Source organism: Carettochelys insculpta, chromosome 14 (genome assembly GCF_033958435.1).
Source record: "Carettochelys insculpta isolate YL-2023 chromosome 14, ASM3395843v1, whole genome shotgun sequence".
Classification (NCBI taxonomy): Eukaryota; Metazoa; Chordata; order Testudines; family Carettochelyidae; genus Carettochelys; species Carettochelys insculpta.
The window spans coordinates 38758697-38782834 of record NC_134150.1 but is presented as its reverse complement, the minus strand read 5'-3'; the positions used below and the strand labels follow the sequence as shown (position 1 = coordinate 38782834).

Sequence of the window (24138 nt, the reverse complement as noted above, 5' to 3'; positions counted from 1 at the left end):
CAGCTCTGGCTCTCCCTCTTACTGGACCCCACTATTTAAATACCCCCTGGAACCTCTCCCCTCACTCATGCATCTGACGAAGCGGGTCTTTGCCCACAAAAGCTTATGCGCCAAAATATCTGTTAGTCTATAAGGTGCCACAGGACTTCTTGTTGTTTTTGAAGTACATACGCAAGGGCTCTTAAGTAACTGCAGCTGAAAGAAATACCAAAGTACCTCTTTATCACTCCTGCCTATTTTTTTGCAAAAACTCTAGCGGCTTCTCTGGACAGCTGAGAACAGGGAGAAATCGGTGCATACACAGGGCCCCCGGCCCTTCATACTCACAGATCTCTGAAAAGAGCATGTATTGCAACTCAGCACTACAGTTAATGAGGCTCAGTTCATTATCAGCCTGATGAATATATACTGGGAGTTAGGAAGAGGAATTATACACCATTTTGTTGTGCAGATATTTCAACAAAAATGTGGTAGATTAAGGAGCAATCAGTCTGCTCCCACTTGTGGGGGATGACTCTTCATTGTGATCTGTCCTCATTGATCGGAATTCATTAAAGAGGCTGGATTCATTGCCCAGCAGCCAAAGGAGTCCTAGTTAGTACCCCAGTCGGGGCTGTCCTTGGGATTTATGAGGACCTATGCAGTACAAGTTGAACCTTTCTAGTTTGCTACCCTCAAGACCTGACTGGTGTCAGATGAGAGAATTTGCCAGACCTTGGAAGATTAATATTGTTTTGCAGCATTTACAATACTTCCACAGCTTACTGAACTCTTGGAAGACAAAAATTAGAGCTAAATAACAGCCCAGAACACTGAGAGCCGGGACTGGTGGCTGTAAATGAACTTTCTGGGACCACAGGAAACTTGGACACACCCATGATAAGTGTTCATCTGGCTAACTAAAATCATACCAGATACAGATGTTGCCGGATGAGACATTGCCAAACTAGAGAGGTTAACCCTATACTATTAAATTGGTATGCCCAGCTGCAGCTGGGGAGGTTTGGGGGGGATTTTTGCAGCTATTATTTTATAATCTTTAGTGACACACTAGTATTTTTAAAGCAGATTTTACTTCAAGGTCCTGTTGACTTAACACAGTAAAACTGACATATATGCCTGTTAATTGGCTTCATTAGCACTTGAATGGCTCTTTCACTGGTTCAGTGTTCTGCTAACCTGCTGGAAGGTTATGTCACTTTTCAGTTAACTTGCTCCTCTCCAGAAGAGATTAACCAGGCTCCAGCAGCTACAGAACAGGGATAGAAAGAGGCAGAAGGGTGGCCATTAAGACCCAGTGGTGCCTGAAATGTTCAGGTGCCCTACACAGGTGTGTATTCTGCATATGGGTAAGGATGGCCCTAACATTAGGTATCTAGGATCCCCACAGATCTAGTAGGAAGAAGTAGAGCCACAAGGAGGTAAAACTGGAGTAATGCAGTGGTGAATAAAACTGGTATTTGTGTCCCACACTTACACAGAAAATAGGGAATCTGATCTGTATGGTTCAACTACTCTTTCCCAAGCAGCATTGGCTGAAGGTAAAAGTAGTTGTGCTTTTTGGATATCCTTTGGGCAGCATATCCTACAATCAGTCTCTCTTTCGGTGCTGTAGAAGATCTTTAGAGATGATTATATGCACAGCATGCTTGCAAATTCAAAGCCCCTGTGCATGAATATTCCTCAGAGTGGGTCAGGGTGGCTGGCCAAAAAGTAGAGAGCAGGGAAAAATAACTGTTTGAGGCAGAAATTACAAAAGTACAAGAAAAGAAAAGAGGACAAAAGGCAGCTTGTTTCAATGATTTTCTGTCTGGGATTGTGTTAACTTTTCCTTTCCTAATGTGCAGCAGAGCTGAAACTGAGTTTTAAGGGGGATGATCATTAATGATACATATTCAGCGAGTAGAGACAATTACAGATGGTTTTGCTAAAATGTGACATGAAACCATTGCTGGCTTTCTGTTTTATGGAGACAATTTGTTTTATCCTTGTTTTATATTATGCATCACTGAAATGATTAACTAAATCAAGGCCAACCCTGTGTAACTATATTACCTCATGCAATAATCAAGTAGCTAACAAGAACCATAGCTAAATGAACTTCGAGTAATGACATAAGCATGTCTTTCCGTGCACCAGGTATTAGGGAGCTGAATATTTCATTGCAAGGGAAAAATTGACTTAAGCTGAAGTTTTCAAACTTGGATGTCTAATTAAGGCACTGAAAATAAAATTTTCAAATGAGTCGACGCCTGTCCCATTTTCAGAAGTGACAGAGGGTCAGAATTTGAAAGGTATTTAGGTACCTAAAGACATAAATGGGCAAGTGGTGGGATTTGCAGAAGTGAAGTAAGCAATACCTTTCAAAACCTCATCCTTAGGGCATGTCTTCACTTCACCAATGCTCAACTCAGCAGGGACTGATCCACTGGGCATCAATTTACTGATGATACACACCCACAGTGCATTGCTCATGCTGTCAATGAGGGTGTCATCCCAGCATGGACGTGATCTGGTGAGTTTTGTTTTGTCAACTTTTGGGTGTCGATGTAAGTTTTGTCAACAAAACTTGGTTGCGTAGCTGTTACCTTACACTGAGTACCAGACCATCCTTCCTGCTTCTGCACTCTTTAATTGTCAGAAGTTACTGTTTTGCTGCTCATTCCCTGTTTCCTTCTCATTGATCCATGTTTGACTGTGACTAAACCCAACATGCCATCTACTCTGTAGAGTAGAAGTGGTCAACGAATTCCATTTAAACTGTTTTAAACAGATAAAAAAGGGATTATGTGATTAAACTAATATTTTTCACAAGAAACATCAGTTTTCCTCAAAAAAGTTTCACAAATATGTATATTTTCAGTTTTGCTATGAAAAGTCCATTTTTGCACTGAAATGTGGATACAATTATCATAATTAATCTTAAAAACATTTTCCAAACAGCTGTAATGCAGGTATAAAGACTCTGCCACTGCAGTCCACTAAATGCCGGCATTGAGACTATGTTCATTGGCTTCTGGTGTCGATATTTCTTGAACAATGCAAGTTATTTGGCCCTTCCATTGACATTAAAATAAATAGTTCACAGAGAAACTTCATATCAAATTATTTTGACCAACTCTGAGTGCCCAGTTTCCAAGCTATAATGCAAATAGTTTGTATGGGTCCGTGGACTGGACTGTAACTGTTCATTCCATGGAGAAAACTTCAGCAAGTCACATTCTAACAGGACTGGAGACAGCTCAGTAGGACAAGTGGCACCAAGAAATACACGATTTTCTTATGTTAGGCGAGTGAACATTTGTGCAGCTATATCTATGTCCACGCTGTACTCAACTTCCTTTCCTGCTGAGAGAGAGACTTTTCCTCCCATATTGAAAAACTTCAATACTGTTAGTATACAAAGCTCTCCTGGGCCCTGGTGATTGTAATACCCAGTTTGCTTCTCTGAAATCCCTGTCTCCTTCTCCATTTCCCCAAACCTCATGCAAGTTTCTCTGCAGACTCCAGGTTCAGTCCTGGGGCAACAAAGGGGAGGGGAGGGGAGGGGTGGGCTGGGGACAGGATAAGGACACTTGGGTCACCTCCTTCCATAGCATCACGAGATAAGATAAAATCCCAGACCTGGATTTATACCAGGGAAACCATGTCCAGACTTTAGCTGTGAAGTTCTCCATGTTCCCTAGAATATCAGCCAGTAAAATTCTTTGGAATAAAAACCCTTTCCATCTGTCAGTAATGGTTCCCTTTAAAAAATAAATATATATAAAACCACCACTCTGCTCTGGACCACAAATTGTTATTTGCACTCTCCAACCCAAACTCGGTGAATTGAAAAGTCCTAGCTAGTTTGTTTCTGATTTAGTCAACTTCGGGCCAAATCCTATGGGGTTTTCAATAGTCCCAGTGACCTCGGTAGGCCCACTTGGCTAAGGCAAAAATCTCTTTCCCCTATGGGCCTAGATACAGTAAATCTAACGTTGTATCCCGTTGCTGTAATGGCTTACAGTACGCACGGCTCGAGTTCTCATACCAGATGACTGGGGAGCAGAAAAGATAGTATAGCTGAGAATAGAGTTCACTGTAAGCTTGGTGCTTGTGCAGCCACTCAGAGATTCAAGTGCTGCCTGGCTGACTAGCACAGCATCCACGCTAGGTTTTTGTTTCGATTGGTGGTGCTTGTGCACATGCCTCAGTGCACAGAACAATTATTCTGCACGTGTGTGGAAAGGATTAGATGGAGCATTGGCTGGGGCCCTTTACTCCATGTGGAATTCAGGTGGGCCAATGGATGCGGGAGTGAGGGGTCTTCCCATCATCCTGGCTTGCCCATTCCTCACCCAGCCCAGTCCTTCTACATGACCCACCCAGAGAGTCTTACTTTGATTGATATCCTTAGGCTGCACTTACTCTTCTGGCCATAGCCTGGTAGTACAGCCTACATAATTCGTCACCCATCAGTGAAGGACAAGGTGATCCTTGTAAGAAGGTTCTTTGGTTCTCTCACCACCTGCCATGTCCCCTCTGGTGTACAGATCTCTGGACTGTAATAGAGGTCTAAGGTTAAGGAATGTTGTACATATATGAATACAAGAATGTCCATATTGGGTCAGACCAAAGGTCCCTTCCATGAGTGGCCAATGCCAGGTGCCCCGGAGGAGCCATCCTCTGTCGCTCATTCCCAGTTTCATCCTCATTCCCTGACTTATCCTCCATGAATGTGTCTAGCTCTTTTCTGAACCTTGTTAAAGTCCGGGCCTTCACAACATCCTTCAGCAAGGAGTTCCACAGGTTGACTGTGCACTGTGTGGTGGCCACATCTACTCTACAGAATTACATCAGCTGAACTTATGTTCGCAAACAGCCACAGTTAACAGCTTACTTGTGTGCATGTCCCTGGCTACTTGTGCCAGCAGTGCACAGCTATATCAGGAACAGGCTTGTACTGATTGTATTACCAGTCTGGGGCATTATGAGATGGCTCTGGAAAGCTGGTAACAGTTGGCATAAGCAGCACAGTGTCTGCATGGACACTATATTGCCCAAATGACATTGACCATGACTCCATATTGTTCAGGGAGCTAATGTTACTAAATCACTGGAGATAGGCACTTATGTCCATAGAAATCCAAAAAAGTACAGGTTGAACCTCTCTAATCCAGAACTCTCTCCTGTGGCAAACTCTGTAATCCATCATGATTTTAGTTAGCTGGGTGACCACTTATCATGGGTGTGGCCAAGTTTCTCATGGTTCCATAAAGTTTATTTACAGTGACCGGTCCTGGCTCTCAGTGTTCTGTGCTGATATTTAGCTGTAATTTACCCGTCTTCTCAGAGCCCAGTAAGCAGTGGAAGTGTTAGTAGTGTGCTACAAAATATTGACCTCCCGTCGTCTGGCAAATTCCTGAGGGTGCCGGATGAGAGAGGTTCACCTGCAGTGACACTTTTGCAGCTAGGTTGATGCAAGGCAGCTTATTTCTACCTCACCATGGCATGTAGACTTATATTAGAAGCACAAACTTGATTGTGAAGAAAGCTGAGGTTTACACTGGCCATACTGAAGACAGGTGAGTGTCTTGGGTGTTTACAGAAACAGCCCCACTTGCAATATAGACAGAGCCACAGTTAACCTGGCCATTCACCACAGAAAACCCTGCACTTGCTCCCACTGAGATCCAGAGCAAATTTCCCACCGCTTCATTCTTCTTATCCTATGTGCAACCTGCCTCAGGTGTCACCTGGCCAGAATTCATCATCAAATTTGGTCTGCTGATTGCATCATTAGTTCCCTAACTTGGGCCAGCTACTTGAGGGGCGCTTGATTCCAATGAGGACTAGGATAGAGGTTACCTTTTGTGTCCATTTACGCAAACAGGTCAGACGGTTACTCTGGGACAGAATAACATGGTCCAAGCTATATGTCTTGCAGTCAATCTATGGGCCAACATCATAATCTAGGAAACTCTTGAAGAACATTGTTTAGGAAGGTGATTGCTAATTAACCGTTTCAAGGAAAGACCAGTCCCGGTTAATTTGAATTATTATAGAGGCAGGACTCCTTACTTAAGTTTGCATTGAGACTTGGATTTAAACCAGGATTTAATTACTTGAGTATACAGAAAAACTTCACTGGGCATAAAAACTGAATTGACAGGGTTCTGAATACCTTCTCCTATGTTTCACTCTTTAATCTCTGCTCTGGAGGGAAAAAATGCAGTTTCCATAGCAAATAAAAATTTGGAAAGTGACCTCTGAAATTCAGCCATTTTTCTTCAACACAGTGCGGGCAAATCTCACCCCACCGCTAAAACCCATCTTAGAATGATCATTTAAATAAATCAGATAACAAACAGAAAACATACAGTTTAATCAACAGCGTGCAATTATGGGATCTCCCTCAGACATAACAATGGAGACATTGTATTAGCCCATCTGAACAGTCAGCAAATTATGGTAGTACAAGGCTGCAATGAATTAAAGGCTTTTCAGGAGCAGATAGGATTGCTGTTGGGTACTAAAAAAAGCACGTCCTCTGCAATTCTCTCTAGCCCACTGCATGCTAAATTCATGTTAGTTTTTCTAGCACTGTGTAAAGCCTTGAAAACCAGAACCAGGGGGAAGAGGCAGGGGAGACAGTCAGACTGGAGTGACTCAATTTTATACAAAGTTTTCTCATTTGGCATGCTAGCGATTTTCGTTACGCAGGTAATCTAAATGCTCGTTGGTAGACTTCCTGCATGTCCCTATGAAGATCTGGGTTTTGGCTGCTGTTAGGGAGAGTACTGGAGTTCATAGGTTGGCAGTTCTAGTAATCATAATGATTCTCTGAGTAAACTTGCACACATTTATGCTAACTAAATAATTGCTCTCCTGGCTGCAAGGCTTAGAGAAGAGAATGCTGAACTGGGGCTACATCTACACTATGAGATAAATTAGAATGTATTAAAATTGATTTTATAATACTGGGTTTCATAAATTCGAGTTTGAGTGTCCTCACCTTCCCACAGGCTCCCCAAAAATTCAACTTATTGCTGCCACACTCAATGGCCAAGCATCGACTGTTGCAGGAATGCATTGTGGGAACCTATCCCACAGTTCCCTCAGCCCTGCATTCTGCACCTTCCCGCATGGACCCTCCTGCACCCCTGCCACTGGCCGCACCCATCTTCCATCCTGTCTCTGTCAGCTTGGGGGAGCTGGGAAACTGACCAGGGCTGCTGCGCAGGTCAGTTTCCCAGCTCCCACAAGTAACAGGGAATGGGAGCCAGGTGCAGCAGCGCCAGTCACCCTCTGGAGGTTAATAAATTTGATTTTGAGACATGGTGCTTCCACACTGGACTTCATTTGAACTTTTAAATTTGAACTTGATGCTATACCTACCTGGTTCTGAGGATATTATATAGATTTTATATCGATATTAGTGCCTCCTAAATCAAGCTAATGGTATTTACAGAAGGTTTTACTATCAAGCTAAGTGCCTTAAATTCAAAATTATCTCATAGTGTAGACACAGCCTGGGAGTCAAGAGACCTAATTTCTATTCCCATCTCTATCCAATGACCTGCTGCATGCCATTGGTCACATCACCTGGGCCTGGCTCCTCAAAGGTATTTAAGCAGCTAGAATGTATTGTTCTCAGTGACAAGTTATGAGCCTCCAGGCCTTTGAGGATCTAGGCTTATTCTTTCTTTGCCTTGATTTTTCCCTGCAACCTATTGTCTGACTGCTCCATTAAGAATCCAAGCATGTAATGTGGAAGGTCAAAGTCTATTATTCAGATAGAATCATATTACTATCTCGCAGTTATTGTTGCAATAAATATTTTGAGAGGCCTAAGTGATCCAGAGCAATTGAGTTGAATTTGTAGAAATATAAGTTTGGAAGGTTCCTCAAAAGTCATCTAGTGCAGACCTGCACCTAGACCACAGATCAGCGATCCCCGGCACGGGTGCCGAGAGTGGCATGCAAGCAAATTTTCATTGGCACATGAGGTAGGAGCTGAGCCCTGCCCCTCCTCCACCATGCAGCCAGGAGCTTGATCAAAGCCAGGCCTCCCGTGGCTTAACACAAGACCAACTAATGCTACCAACCACCATCTAAGTGGTAATGTTCTGTGTCCTCACTGATTTAGTAATGAAGCTGTTGTAAGTAGGACTATTAGTGACTTTAAAAAGTATCGCTGGCACTTGGACAGTACTTAGCGGTCAAAAGGTCAAATTTTGGCACTCTGCCCTGGAAACACTGCTGACCCCTGACTTTGACCATCCCTGACCCTGCGTCTATCCAACCTGTTCTCAACAACTGTCAATGAGGAGGATTCCACAATCTCTCTTGGAAGCCTTATTCCAGCACATACCTTTCCTGCTGGGCAGGAATTTTTTCCAGATATCTAAACTGAATCTTCCTGGCTGCAGATTATCCTGGTTTCTTCTTCTCTGACCTTCACGGATCATGGAGAACAACTGATCGGGGACCTTTTGACAACAGCCCTTAACATATTTGTTATCAGGCCCCCACCTGCCCAGGCTTCTTTTCTCAAAACTAAGGGCATGTCCACTTTTTTAAATCTTTTCTCTTTGGTTATGACCAAGCACACTCATTTCTTAGGTTTAGAAAGGCCAGCAATTGTTTTAATGATGAGCAGTGCTCTTGAACCATTGAAATTGACTTTGGCCCTCATCCAGGAGCCATTGGAATGAATGGGAGACTGGCCATAAGCAAACTCAGGGCTATAGTGTATCAGTGCTAGCTAAGGATGCCTAGAATAGGGAGTAACCTTTCTCCTCTCTCCTACTTTCCCACGACACCTATATTGCATGTGTCACTTCGAAACTAGATGCACCTGCCAGGGAAGCGATGCAAGGGCAGAGATTATACACATAGTTATAAATCCTGAACCAAGCCACAGCCTTCGGTAAACATTTGGACAATCCTTCCTACCTGTCTTTCGTCCAAATATTTTCATCACGCAGGGCTGCGAGCTGTTTCCTGACATGCTATGGATCTTAGCCTGTCCTCAGACTGCAGGTCGAGCCCAGAGGAGGTTGATTAATTCCCCCTTCTTTTATGAAAGAATGGCTGGAAGAGAATCTGTCCAGCTAACCCAGAGTGAGCTCAGGTGAAGATGTGAACTTCCAGTTAGGAATCGGATTTTGGACCTTTTTGGAGATCAGGGCAGAGCCAGAAACCCTAAGGAAGGTTCCTGCAAACAGTCTGTCATTACATGGGGAGAAGTAGCTCAGTGGTTTGCACATTGGCCTGCTTAAACCCCAGGGCTGTGAGTATAATCCTTAAGGGGGACACTCAGGGGCTTATAGCAAAAAGAAAAAAAAATGAGGGGGAGCTGGGTGGTGCTTGGGCATGCTAAGAGAGCAGGGGACTGGGCTCAGGTGACCTCCCAAGGTCTCTTCTAGCTCCCTGAGGTGTGTACTGTTAGAAAGTAGCTTTAAAACTCTGGTTGCATAGCAGCTGCAGGCTGGGTAGGAGAAACAGAGCACCTCAATGAGCGGCTACCCCCCAGCGTCAGATTAACCCTCCTAAAAGAACACACTTTCCAAGCAAGCTGCCGTGCAGAAAATGCTTGAAAGGTACCTGTGAATCGCTTTGTGCGCTCACAGTGGCCCCTTGGCTATCATTTCACAGAACGAGGAAAGCTCTTTGCGTTCAGCGGAATGGGGCTGCTTGGCTGTGACAACCTGTTGAATAGGAACAGAGAGGTAGCCCTGTTTGTCTGTACTCCAACAAAACAAAGCAGCGGAAATGTACCACTTAAAGAAAATGATTTATTCGTAATTATCTCAGGCAGGACACTTAACACTCCTGTCCCCCTCATTCAGTCCTATGTACTTGATTTGTCAGCTTTTATTGCAATTATTTCGGGCCTCTGTACTTATAAATGTCAGTCTGTATTGGAAGTGAAATCGATCTGAAGAAGTGGGTCTGTCCCACGAAAGCTCAGCACCAAATAAATATTTTTTTTTAGTCTTTAAAGTGCAACGTTTCCACTGCTTTTGTTTTGTAATAACCTATGTTACGGATTGCTGCGTTAAATCACAGGGCTGGTTAAGACTGCATTTAGGGGTCTGCGGCAAATAGGTAGGTAAAGAAATCAATCTATCGATCAATTAGTCAGAGATGGTGCTTGGTCCTGCTGAGATGACCTTAATGACCTCTCTAGGTCCCCTCCAGTACTACAGGATATGTGTGTGTGTGTGTGTGTGTGTGTGTCAGCAGGATAATTTTAATCTGAGTTTCACTACAGCCGCTATTTTATGGCTCAATATACGCTACAATGAGAAGGCGGAATTTCTGACAGAGTAGCAAAGAAAATATTTGACCTTGATTTAATTGTAGGATAAAATTGCTTCTGGGACAACGGGTTCTCTTGGGCTAAAACTTCAGTCAGGGTCTTGATCTCTTTTATCAGAGGGCAACGAAGGGCCCTGTGGCACCTTATAGACTAACAGAAAAGTTTTGAGCATGAGCTTTGGTGAGCACAGGCTCACTTCATCAGATGCTGCAATGATGAAGTGAGTCTGTGCTCATGAAAGCTCATGCTCAAAACTTTTCTGTTAGTCTATAAGGTACCGCAGGACCCTTCGTTGCTGTTACAGATCCAGACTAACATGGCTACCCCTCAGATACTTTATCCGAGGGGTCTCCAGTTAGTCTGTATTTGCAAAAACAACAAAAAGTCCCGTGGCACCTTATAGACTAACAGATATTTTGGAGTGTAAGCTTTCCTGGGCAAAGACTGAAATGATCACACTGTGAGACTGCGAGGTCTTCGGGGCAGAAGGTTGTTTCCGTTCTGAGTATGTTCCAAGCACGTTGTCATCACCAAGTCAGCCCACAAAATCCACATAATAACAAGCCTGGGGCCTGAGCCACGGGTGTTTGGAATTTGACTATCAGCACCTTAAGAGGTGCCTGGATTCGAGTCTTCGGAAACTGACTAGCTAGAAGTTATCGGTTAAGTGTGTTCAAGCACTGGCCAGGTTATCTTCACAACCTCGTTTGCTCCCGGCTATGGCGCAGGTAGGCAATAATTAGGCACCGCTCCCCCTATGCAAAACAGAGAAATCCTGGCACAGGGGAGGCGGTGAGAGAGTTCTGTAGTGCCCCCTCCGAGAAAGCAGCGTGTAAATTGCAGCCAGGTGAACCCCCTTTGTTTCTCAAACGTTTCCTGCCGGAGCCATGACTTCCTTTCAGGAGAACCGAAGCATCCCGCACAGACTAAACAATAGCTTGGGGGATTTCTTTAAAAATAATCGCAGCGCAAAGGGCGAAAGTCACTGTCACCCTCCCGGCGAGCGGCTCGGGGAAGGGGGGAGCTCTCAGGATGTGACGGGAGCAGAAAGCACCTGTTGAAGGCTATTTACGGATTAGCCAAGTGCTGACAGACAAATCGGCGAGATTAATAAGAGCAATCAAGGCTGTGTGGGCTAGAGTTGTTGGCTGACATTAATGTGACATCTCTTTCATCTGCTTTTGCCTCGCGTTGCAGAGCTGGTCTCAGGCACCGTTAGGGCTGCTGAAAGCTCCCACTAGAAGCAAGGCTGGTCGGATACCGGAGCTAGAAAAGGTGCAAGGGTGGGAGGAAATTCTCCCATTAGATCCCAGCCGGGTGCGTGCGCCGTGTGAGCAGGAAATCTCCCCGAGGAACGGGGCTCTGCGCGCGGCTAACCACAGGTGGAAACGGACAAACCCCTTCACGAAAACCGGAAGAGGGTAGAAACCCTAATGCAGGAGTCCAAAGGAGAATTGGCTCTCACTTCTGTACCCTTTCGGGAAGGCGATGGAACAGCGTTTGGGGTTTAACTCGGTCCCTCCATAGGGTTCGGGTGTAACTGACGAAATTGTCGATTTCACTAGCCACCATCATTTCTGCTTTAAAGAGCTACCCTAAAAGGGAGGCTTACACCCCACCTCTACACAAGCGCCTGTAAGTCAGAGCAGGTGTTAGAAAAAATAGGCCCCTGGCTCTGCACTGTGTCGTTTCGGCGGATTTCTGCATCTTTCAGAACAGGCTCGCTTGGCTTCTCTGTTATTAAAATAAAAACCTGAATGCCTTAGCCTGCTTGTCTGAGGTATTGCTCAGGGACCAAAACCTCGGCTCCACACACCTGCCAGGCGGGGCTGGAGGAACATCAGAGCAGAGCGAAGTGAAGTTAGAAACGCTTTTCACCAAATGAAGTTAGAAAAAAACGGTTCCGGGCAAAACCTTAAGACATCCAAGCTAACGCCTAAAAATCCAAGTCTTGTATATTTCTGGGGAGGAACTCCTGGGGCTTTTAACAAATTCACTATCTCCAGGAGGGATTGTTTGCTTCCCTGCCCTCCGAAACAAGGAAGGACTTCTGCGTGCAGATGTAATTCGGCCACTCCATCTTTATTTTTCTCTGTCATGGGGAGCTGGTTGTTGAGCAGCCTTTGGTTTTTTTTCCCCTTCGGTTCTGTTTCATTCTGGCCTGTTAACGTTTCACGCTCATGCCTTAACTTGTGTGAAAACCGCCTTCAAAAGGGGCTTGTTTACACGTCGTGGTTTTTTGCTTTGTAGTTGAGTCCACGGGGAAACACAACAGTATACAATGGTTTTGACCCAGCCCTGCTGGAAGAACGGCATCGTAGGGAGAAAGAGGAAAGCAGGAAACGAGTGCAGGGGGCGCGCAGCTATATGGAGAAGGCTGGCATAATTGTGGGCACTGAATTAACCCCCTCTGGTTGGGGGCTTTGTCTGGCACAGGGCCTCAGAATCGAGCCCGCAGGCAGCCGCTGTTATTTCGAGGGGGCGGGGGGCAGACTCAGTACCGCGACGGAGAACCGTGAGCTGGGATGGGTCAAGCCCAGGGTGCCCAGGTGTTACGAATAGCCCAGGTGTGCTCGTTCCAGCCGGGGCATGGAAAGCCAGGAACCTAGGGGGAGCTCCGAGCGGCCTTGGAATGCCCGATCCTGCCCTGGCCGCTCCACGGGACCAAGCAGAATCGGGCCCTTTGGTCCTGTGCCGTTTGCTATCCATCCTTCGTGCGCACCTTCGTTCGTTCGCCCAGTCCGGGCTATTCCAGGGCTTCGCTGCCGGAGCGAGTCTGTTTGTAGCGCCTGCCTCTTTCTTAAGCACTGCGGGAGACCCTGGCAGACGGCTTGGGGCGCAACAAAAGCAGCTCTAGCCAGGCACAGCCAGTCTTCCCCCCCACCCCCCCACACACATAGAGCAAATACGTTTCTGCGCAAAGGCCAGCCGCCCTGTTCGCCCCCTGCCCGTGATTACTGCGGCAGTCAGTTTACCAAGCCGTCCAGCAGCAAAACTTAGGACGCTCAGTGGTCTGTTTGTAATCTCATCCCTTTTCATTAACATAAACACTCCTCAACAAAAATATACACGGCCACCTACTGAGCCAGTGAAGTGACTGGAGAGGCCATCTCCTGGCTTTCAGCGACCGTATTAACCTGCCTGGTGGGTGAAGCAATCTGCGCGTAAGGCTCCTGCAACAATTCTTACTCCTCGATGTATAAGTATTTTTAAAACTACAGGGACATTCGAAGTCTCTATTTACTTAAACACACACAGACACACACACAGACACACACATTTATACCCCACAACTGTGATCGCCCACCCCAGGAAATCTATTTTGGTATACTTTTCTATACTTTGCGTGTGTGTGTGTGTGTGTGTGTGTGTGTATACGTTATTTTTCTATACTTTGTGTGTGTGTAATCTGAGGATACTTATCTATACTTTGTGTGTGTGTAATCTGAAGAAAGGATTTTGTTGCCCGAAAAAGTTTATGCCCAAATATATCTGTTGGTCTTTAAGGTGCAACAGCAATCCGTCTATCTATCTAGCTAATCTACACACATTACGCACACACACCCAAGCTATTCTTACACAATAAAACACAGGGACGTTTTGTTTTTTTGATGAATCCTTGTTCTCGCCCTCCATTCTTGTCCCTTAACCGCAGCCCGTAGCTGTGGGTTTAACAGCCGGTGCAGAACGCAGCCGCTCGGTGAGAGTCCCTTTGCTTTGTTTTTTTATGAACAACTTTGGGCAGGAAAACAGGGAAGGAACCGGCGGTTTCTGCGTGGATTTGTTTTGGGGCTTTTCCGCCACTTCGCTCCCTCTCTCCTAGAACGGTACCTGCGCCGCTATTTGTCTAGTCTAGCTACAGACACGTGCTTTGTTCCTGAGGAGGTGGACGCGTTCTCCACCCGCCTGGATCCATGGCTGGAGAGGGTGGTGTTCCCTGAGCCTCCCGAGACCGCTCCCGAGACACGGCTCCTTTGAGTTAAGTGAAATCGGTGTAAATCAGGCCCCCGGCGTCTCTGGCAGCTTTGCGGGCTGAAGCTGTTTCCCCGGGCTCCACTCTCCTGCCTCCTACCCCTGGGCTGATTTCGCGACGCAAGGACGTTTGTTTGACTCAACCCGCTTTATTCCGCCTCCGCATCAATCAGGAGAAGTTGATGCCCTGGTGACTAGGATACGACCCCCCCCCCCCGATGGCAGAGCTCCTGAGACAACCAGGGGGGCGATTTTAAGTGCTTGTCCTTCTCCGTTGGGTTTGCAGTGATCCCACCAGAAGAGGCTGCTGCACTTTGCCCTCCTAGGATTCCTGGCCCCACTGTGGGGCAAATATTTCCCACTCAGAATCATTGCCGCTATGAATCCTGCGCCCTGGATTCAAAGCCCCCATGGGGGAAGACAGTAGCACGTGTCTCCTCCCGTTTTCAATGGAGCGCTCTGGTCCTCACCCCGGGGGAACGGAACGGAACAAGATCCCGAAGCGCAGGAGCAAAGAGCAACCCCCCCATGCAGCCGGGCAGATCAGGCTTTTGCCCCCACGATCTGTCCATCTAATGATGGCTCGGGGAGCAGCTCTGTTCCGCAGAAACCACGAATCCAGGCCTCGCTGCAATCACTTTCTTCCTTCCCTCCGCGCCTGGTGGTAGAAGGTGCCGAATTATTAAGGCGGCTGGGAAGGTGGGGTTGGGGGAATAAAAGGACCTCGCCCTCCAGGATGGCTGGAAATACAAGCTGAAGAGGAGGGGGCTAGAAAAGAAGAAGGGAACAGCCGGGGAAGCGGCGGAGAAAAGAGCCCTGCGTTCACGCAGTTCTCGGCGTGATTTTAAAAGCAGCGAAGCGAGTTGAACTAATCTCCGGGCTCCCGGGTAATGAGGTATCTGTAACCACCAAAGGCTGCAAACGCCTGCGGGAAACCAGAACTAAACTCATCAGCCTTCCTCGCTCTCGCCCTGTGCTAAACCAATTTTAAACAACTGCCAGCAGTGGCTCGAGTTTAGGACAACAATCTCAGCCAGGAGCTGCGTTTGCTGCTAGTCCCCGATGCCTTGTGTGTTTAAAGCACTGAAATAATATCAAAGCCAAGGGGCAAATATTCAGGGTGGGTTTTTTTAACGGTAGAGAACCCCGACTGTCAGCAAATAAACCTCAGTGCAAAGTGCGGCTCATGCCCAGTTCTTGCAATGGTCTTATTCTTTGCAGGTAGAAGTCGGCATCCCATTATTTCAGGCGATGTTTGCAGCGCTCTTTGTCTGAGCCAGAACACTAAGGCTACACTTCTGGCTCGCGCTGTCTTGGGATTCGCCGATTTTAATTGGCTCGGCTGCGAAATGATCGTTTGAGAGAACGGTATTTCGAGGCGCATCTGAAGGACTGGAAATGCAGAGGCTGAGCAGCGGAGCGATCGGGAGCCGAGTGTCCTGGCCCGCCACCCTGGAGAGAGATTAAAAAATCACGCCTGACTAAGGAAAAAGCAATAGCATGTCAGGGGCGGTATTTTGCATTCCCAATACATTTTTCCAGCGCTTGCCTGGCGCGCACAGAGACACACACACGCGAAATAGAAGCCTGGAATGGCAGAGCTGAATCTATCAAACCCTATCATTAGATTGACTCATGGAGAAAACAGCTCCTCTCTTCCAGGGCGCTAGTCGCTCCAGAAACAAATGGCAGCGTCTTGCAGAAACTCTGATACACGCTTCTCTGGATGTCACGGTTCCCTTTCAGCTAAACCCCCGCGAACCCGACTGGGAACGTATTGCCCTGGAGCGGCACTTCTTCGAGTGCTCGTTTGAGTTCCTTAAAAACAACGCCTGGATAGTTAGCCTCAAAGAGAGTCTTCAGAGCAGAAAACATGTATATTATATTATATTATATTATATTATATTATATTATATTATATTATAGGCACATGGCCCCGGTCTGTATGGAACTACAGAGGTAATGCTGGTTAGAAATCGATCAAGTCTGGACAATCATATTGTTCATTTCCTATAAATATAATATAATATAACACACCCTATACAAATATATTATATTATATTATAATTTGTATAGGGTTTATTATGATATTAATTTATATTATAATAAACCCTATACAAATTATAATATAATATAATATAATATATTTGTATAGGGTGTATTATATTATGTTATATTATTTGTATAGGGTTTATTATATTATATTATATTAAACCTTATACATATTATATTATATTATATTATACTATAAACACTATACAAATTATAGTATAATATAATATATAATATTTGTGTGGGAAACGAACAATATGATTGTGCAGACTTGCTCGATGTCTCACCAGCATTGCTTCTCTAGTTCCCTACAGCCCGGGGCCAGGTGCCTATCACACACTGTGTTTGCACAGAACAGTTACCCTCAATTGTAATTAACTGCTAAAACTGAGGGGTAAAACGCCCGGGGACCCAGCCGGTCAGAGCAGCGGGCTGCCGCCTGTTGCTATGAGCAATGGTGCAGGCGGGAATCAAGCCGAAGCCATAGGTAAGGAAGAGGCGGTGGGAGCCTCGTCGCTGGGGTGGATGTCCGTGGAACCATCGCTGAGGCTTAGGGACGGAGGACAGCAGAGAAAACGGAGGGTCCCGGCGCAGGGCGCTGGTGTCCAAGGACGTTCTGCAGGAGTCACACCGTAGAACGGCGCCCGGAGTTCTCCTGCTTTTCCTCGGTTGCTGCCTCTCGTTTAACGCCGAAGCTGACCGCGGGCGCCAGGAGGCGGAACAATCACCCCCTCGAAGGCAAAGGGCTGTACAATCGACACCAGCGACCCTCACTCGAGGTGGGTGCGTCGCTATCGTCTCCAATCCCAACAGTATCGAGTCCTGTGTATCGCCCTGTCAGCCAGTTCCGTGCGCGGACCTGCGCCCCGATCGCCCGGCCCGCTTGAAATCAAGGGGACTCTAGGCACGGATTCGAGTGGGGCCGCTGCCGCAGAGATTAGGGCCAGGTAAGGGGCCCGATCCTGGGGCCTCTGGGGAGGTGGACCAGTCGCGAAACTCAGCGGCCATCCCGCCGGGCTGAGCCTTGTAGGCTCAGCCTCGGGTAGCTGCTAGTTCTGCTGCCGAAAAAGTATTTCCACCTGCAGGGCTGAGCGAAATTGTTCAAAGTGGGGTGGGGGGAGTAATGGAATCGCGCCCGAGGGACCATGTAGGGATCCTGCCAACCTTCATCCCAGCAAAATAACAGCGAGTTACACCTCCATGCTCACAGTGCTGTAAATGATCCCGGCTCCGCACGGGTAACTAACCAGCCGGTCCCGGGGAGAGGGTTTGCTACTCCCGTTTGGCAGACGGAGAAACCATCAGCATAGCATTGGCATTCCGGCTGGGACCCAAAGACAAGGGGTCCTCAGTGAGCGATGCAGCCCACGCCACTCATGTCCAGGACTCTCTGACTCGGAGGGAATAACCTTTACTCTGCCCCCTAATCCGGTGGACCCCGGCAGAATTTGACCTTGGACTCGCCACTTCTGTGTGGCTCAGCATCCGCTCCTTGACAAGCCAGGGGAGCAGACGGCACGTGGAGTGCCGACAAGCCTACCTGTGTGGGAATCTGCAGTATAAGGCCCCTTCCATCCTCGTCCTTTCCGACGGATCGATTGATTTCCTCCTCTTCTCGTCAGTGGCAATCACCCCGCGTCAAAGACGCTCGGCCCTGGCTGATCAGTGGTCCTTAGATGAGGAGCGTTGGCACAGATTTCCCAGTGATTAGTGGGACATCACCAAGGCTGGATCCATTGAAAAGCCAAGTCTTAAGTCAGAATCGGACTGAGGATGAGAGGGTCATCATTCTGCCTAAGGCTCTGGCTACACTAGCGAGTTTTGCCGACAGAACTGGCGGAACCACCACACAAAATGCATTCTGTCTACAGTGTGCCTACGAAACTCAGCACTTCTGCCAGCAACTTTCTGTCTGTCCCAGATGAGGAAGAGTGTCTTTGTGGACAGATTCATTTGACAAAAAAACTCTGTGGATGCTCTGGGTGGGGCCTTTTGTGGACAGACAGGGCTTCTGGGACACCGGCTAGCCCTGTCTGCTCAATTGAAACTTCAAAGGGCGCGATCCAGAGTCTGTGCAGACTGAAGGATGCCTACTACTGTGCTTCCAGTTGGCTGTGTTGTCGAGAGAGCCACCAGGCAGAGTGAATTGCTCTTTTGATCCACTTTAGTGTAGGGCCACACTCTGTTAACAGACATGTTGTCAGAAAAATCTCTTCTGACAGAAACATCTGTCCAGATGTTGGTTATTTGTGCGTGATTACCGTGTTATAGTTCAAAACACTCTACCATCCTTATCCATCCAAGAGAGTGCATTGTATCTGTTTATTGGAACAATATAGTTTTGTGTCATTCCACACACTTCCTTGGACTTAAGGGTACTAAACTTTTTACAAATTATAGTAGCTAACCACCTACCTATTATAAGAAAAGAGAGGTGGAGGATAGAGTATTTGCTTTAAGGGTTTGAATTGGAGCATGGAAAAGGTTTTAATTAAGATTTCATGGGAGTGTATTTCATTCCATCCCATATGTAGATGTTGGCAGCCTAGGGACCCAACAGATGCTTTAGGATTAACGCATCTCATCTAGAAATGTTCTGCTAACTGTGGATTTTGGACTGAAAAAGAGAATTTCTGCTACGCAGGTAACTGGAGAGGTTTGATTGGACACGATTGCGTGTGGAAAGGCTCTTTGGTTGTTGTTGGACCACAGGACTTCCCCATCCATAGGCTACAGTTATACTAGAAGCATCTGTTGACAGACATTTTGGTGGGAAGAGATATGCCAACAAAACGTCTATCGACAGAGTGTGGCCAGCCGCTAAAGAGCGATCAACTCCGTCGACAGAGAGGGCCGGGCTGACCAGCCCGCTCTCGACAGAACGATGGACCTTAAGCTCAGCAAACAGGGCCGGGGGGGTGAACTGGAAGCCCTGTCTGTGAACACAAGGCCCCCCCCACCAGAACACCCACACAGCTTTATTTTCAACACTTGGTTGATAAAAGTGCTGTTCTTCATCTGGGAGAGGCAAACGGTTATTGGCAAAAGTGCAGACAATGCATTTTGTGTATGGCTGCTCCACCAGTTTTGTCGACAAAACTCTTCAGTGTAGCTGTAGCCCATACGATTTTATGGGCATTCTTTTTAATAATACCTTCCCTGGGAATTAGGGGTAGAGCTACCCAGCAAAGCTATTTGGAAATTATCTATTTTGGAATAGCTCTTCTGAAATAGCATATTTCTAAGTAAGGCTGCTGTGTAGACATACCCTCAACCAGTAGACAATGGTGAGAGAGGTCAAAGTTTGCTGTAATGTATTTGCTCCCCTCTAAAAGCCCAGGGACTCCCAGTCACGGGTCAGGAGGCCATCTCTTCCCTCGAATGGCAGACTCGGCAGAAGATTTACTGACTCGATCAAGGCGCAGAGCTCTTAGCTTCGAAGTCGGTTAAAGAGCTCTACAGAAGCCCTCACGGGCGGCGTCTCGTTGATATTAACCCACTGACTGTGGCTGCTACATAGCCTGTTCCCGACCCACCTTTGCACGAGAACCAGGTCATGACGTCCTATTGTCTTGCCGGCAAAGGGAGCCGCCCGGCTCGGAACATGAGCATGCCGGGATGCTCTCCCAGTCGGGACAATCAGCGCGCGGTTGAGCTCAGAGTTGGCGATTTATATTTCAACCCTGGACCAATGCCTCAGCTATCAGAAACTCGGGTCTGATTTTCTCTGATCAGCCACAGACACATAACCCTTACCTCCTTTCACCCTCCAAAGTCATATTGCGAGTTCCCCATGTCTGCACAGATACACCGATCTCCTGGACTCCGATATGGAATTTACGCGTGAGGCTCTATTTGGGTGTTTATTAATCAATTCGGTATTAAAATGAAGGAAGCCTCTTCTTGGCAAACAGAGCAATTACAGTCCATGTAAATGAGCTCCCGAGATTAGCTTCTGTAACCCATTTGGTTATATGACTTTTTCTGTATCCCACCATGCTCTCTATTTAGCAGAAAAAGCTACCCTGCGCAGAATGCCAAACGCAGGGACGAATGCTTTTCCCATGCAGATTAAGAGTGGGTTTTTTTATCTCCTTTCTCTTAACTGCGTTTTCCTTTTCGTCCCACACTCTCCCTACAGCGCAGGATTTTTAAAACCACGAAACGGTGCAAGCTTTGGTAAGGGGGGGGAGGAGGGGGGGTCGTGCCACAAAACAATTCAAACCATTTCCCTGGTCCCCACACTACAAATAAAGCTGTGTCCCAAAGTTGCACGAGGTAAAAATCCTCCGTCCTTGATTAATTTTCCCGTTTACTTTTGTCCCTGTCCAGCTACCTAAGATGTGGACTCGGACATTGCAAACGCGTCTGGATTAGAAAGGCACAGCTTGACAATCAATTGAAGCCAACTTCTGGGGTGGGACGCTGCAGCTGATGCAGGCTGGCTCCCAAAGGCTCGGAGTTGGTCGGGCCACAAGAAGAAGCGCCCAGCCCCCGACTCGGATGCTATTTTAATCTTAGTTCCGCAACCCGTTTAACTCCCTCCGCGTTATTTCCCTTCGGCGCGTGGAGGAGCGCAACCGAAATCACGTATCTGCTCCAGTCCGCGGCACCTAAGACTCGCGTGGGTTGTGCGCGCGTCTTGCCTTGCGACTAAACGTGTCGGTGCGCTACTCTGGGGTTATAAACACGTCTTTTATTCCCATCAAGCCTCTTTTATGCCAGTGCATCTCCCGAAACGTGACCGCCCCGTTTAGGCACGGTGCGTGCGCAGCGCTGAAGCAGCTCGTTCTGAAAATAGCGTCAAAATCACGGGCAGCGCGGGTGTTTCGGGACGGGCTTCTAGCCCAACGCACACGTCCCGCTGCAGGGGTGGAACGGGAAAGATCCCTGCGCAGGGCGGACCGGGTCGCTGGGAGCTTTGCCTGAGAGAGGACTGCAAGATCACACGTAAAAGAGCGCCCCTGAGGCAAGCCCGGCGCAGGAATGAGGAGGTTAGGTGCGGGATGATTTCTCTCTCTCTCAGACTATTCACAGAGTTTTGTTTTCTCTGCATGCAACTGCCTGATAGCTCCGCCAATACCTCCGTGGCACGCAGCGCTTTTCCGTCCCAAATCAGAGGCTACTCCCCCAGCCTGGAAGTCCTGCACAAAGCGCCTTTTGAAACCGACTGGGGCTAGGCCAGGGCGCCCAGAAGTGCCGTCTGCTGAGGCTGGGGAGGGAGGAATTCGTTGCATCAGAAAAAGCACCGGCTGCAGGCTCAGGGGAGGGCCCGATCCCGCTGGCACTCAGTTTCAGCTGGGGGGCAGAATGGGTTCCCAGCGAGGGTATTGCGGGGCGCGGGCGATGGGGGGGGGGGAGCTAAGTAAAAATGATCATCGAAAGGAAGTTTTCAATAAACTGCAAAGTTACAACCAATTATTAGTTGTAGATTGAATCTCTTCCGACAATGTTACCAACCGCTGTCGGGAAATCTAGGGGGCGGTTCCTTTTTCACTGGCATGGAACTGGCTTGGATGGGGTGGGGGGTCCGGGAACGGTAGGGAGGGGATCGGTGGGGGTTCCCCCTCGTGCAAAGGCTGGGAACCACTGCCTTAGAGACTGTCACCCAGCGGAGCCTTCCCGCTCGGATTCACTTCACGCTGGGTGCAGGGGTGGCCTTGCACAAATCGAGGGGGTTTGGGCCCATAGAGAGCCAGGCCTTCGCCCCTTCTCCCTGGCGCAGGTCAGCAACACCTTGGCACGCTGCGGAGCTGGCCTGGTGAAACGCTCCCCGCCAGCCCAACGCACACAGGGGCTATTTCCACCCAGCTTTGAGTCCCAGCCAGGCAGCGGCTGCTGGAAGCCAACACTGGAGTCCCCCCGCCCGCCCCAGGAGAGAAATACACCGGGACGATCTCCCCCCGCAGGCAGCCAGCGCGAATCGGGTCTCCAGAGGGTTGGAAGGTTCCGCTCCCTGCAAACTGGTTTCGCTTTCCGGGACTGTTCCTGCCAGCAGCAGCCCAGAAAAATCCTGCGCCGAAGGGGGCTGTAAATTCCTGCGCTGTAATGCTGTCAAATATTTCACCCAAGGACGTCATGGAAAATGTGCGCGGTGGGGCAACCGCGGGGCCCGGCTGCTGAGAAGCACAATGCGGGTTTTTTTGTGGGTTTTTTGGTTTGGTTTGGTTTGCTGAGCAAAGGTTGAACTTGTTCCTCGCGGAGAGCTGAGAGCAGGCAGCAAAGGCCGCGGCTGGGCAGCTAACGCCCCACCAGAAACTCACCTCGGTGTAAGTGGTGTAAAGTTCCCCCCCCCCCCCCCGCCAACACACACAAAAACTCAGGTTCGATTCTCACGCTCCCCTAAACCCCCGGCGATGTCACCGTGCCCCAGCTTGAGAATTTCCCCTTAGAAAATCCCACGCGTGGCTGCGCTGCAGCTGTAGGACGCTAGCCCGTGGGGGCGTCTAACTGCGTCCAGGAAAACCATGCGAACACCGTCCTCAGGTGGACAGCCAGTGGTGCACCACCCTTGGTGGCAGTCGCTAGGCGTTGTGAGGTGGAAAACGTGAATTTTGCACACAGGGAGGCTACGGTGACTCCGACTCCCCGGCAGTATGCAAAATGCCAGTGGGTGCTCATTTGCATATTCTCTTGCCGACAGAGGCTGCTGCCGACAGAAGCAAAAAGCGGTGTAAATGTGGTTCCGCCGGCGACACCCCGCCCTTGTCGGCAGCTTCTTACGCCTGTTTTTTTTCCAGGCATAAGAGGTTGACGACAAAGACGGGGAGCACCTTTACGCTACTTTTTTCTGTCGGCAGCAGCCTCTGTCGGCAAGCAAACATGCAAATGAGCATCTATTTGCATTTTCAAGACCCTTTATTTGCATATTGCTGGGGCGGTTGGCGCAACGTAACCATAGCAGGAGCGTGGAGGCCGGGAGAGTTTTGTCGCCAAAAGTCCCGTTTTGTCCAAAGAGGATGCCCCTGTAGACACAGCCAAGGGTCAAGGAGATTCTGAGAGGGGGCTGGAAGTAGGCCCTGCGCGCTGGGTGACTTTCCACAAGCAGAACAGGACCCGGGATTGGCTCGAGTTAGTCCTGCCCTGGTTGCGCCGGCAGAGCACCGACCTGCGTCTGTCGCCTGTTGCCTCCCATAGCCTGCCGCGCCCGGCCTTTGTTTAACCCCCAGCTGCCCGGGCTGGTCTGCAGGGAAATCAGCAACGCGCCGTGCGTAGTCCCTACGTCCCTGTCCTGCTCCGTTTGTGTGTTTGTATGTTTGTGTTGTGTGGTTGGTTGGTTGTTTTCTGTGCCGTCCCCCCCCGCTTACCAGGAGAAGCTAAAACTCTGGGGGGTGACCCCAAACTCCTGCTAGGACCCCTCCCCCCACCCCCGCCTCGCACGAGTGGCTGCACCTTCCCACGTGCATTGAGCTTTCCAAGGTGGGCCGGGGAGCGAGCTGGCCTCGCCCTCCGCCTGGGCAGGTTCCTGCAGAGATGAGCTACCGAGGAGCTTCCCACCCCCCGCTCCTGTCACCACCTTTGGGGCCGGCCTGTTTCCGAGCGACCCACACGCCGCCCTCCCTCTGCCACCCGCGGGCTGAGTCCGCCCTCCCCATCACGCCCTCCCCTCCGACCTTATGTAAACGTTTAGAGATCGGTTTGCACCGGGCTCAAGCGAGGAGCCTGCGGAAAGCGGGGGCCGGGCTCCTCCGGCTGCAAGCCCTGGTGTTAATGAAAAGCAGGGGCCGCCGACAGAAGGGCGCGCGCCTGGCTCTGCCCGCTCCATGGGTGGTCTGCGCGCGGATAAACACACGGGCCTCTGAGAG

At 48.6% G+C, this 24138-nt stretch overlaps 1 long non-coding RNA gene across 2 annotated transcripts in view; it reads right to left on the bottom strand.

The window, feature by feature from the left end:
• Positions 1 to 24138, bottom strand: part of LOC142020835 (uncharacterized) — a 53910-nt gene that overhangs the window by 26979 nt on the left and 2793 nt on the right. For both annotated transcript variants that reach the window (XR_012647516.1, XR_012647515.1), the window contains exon 2: positions 9592 to 9695. This is a non-coding gene — a long non-coding RNA (uncharacterized LOC142020835). The remainder of the gene's footprint in view (positions 1 to 9591; positions 9696 to 24138) is intronic.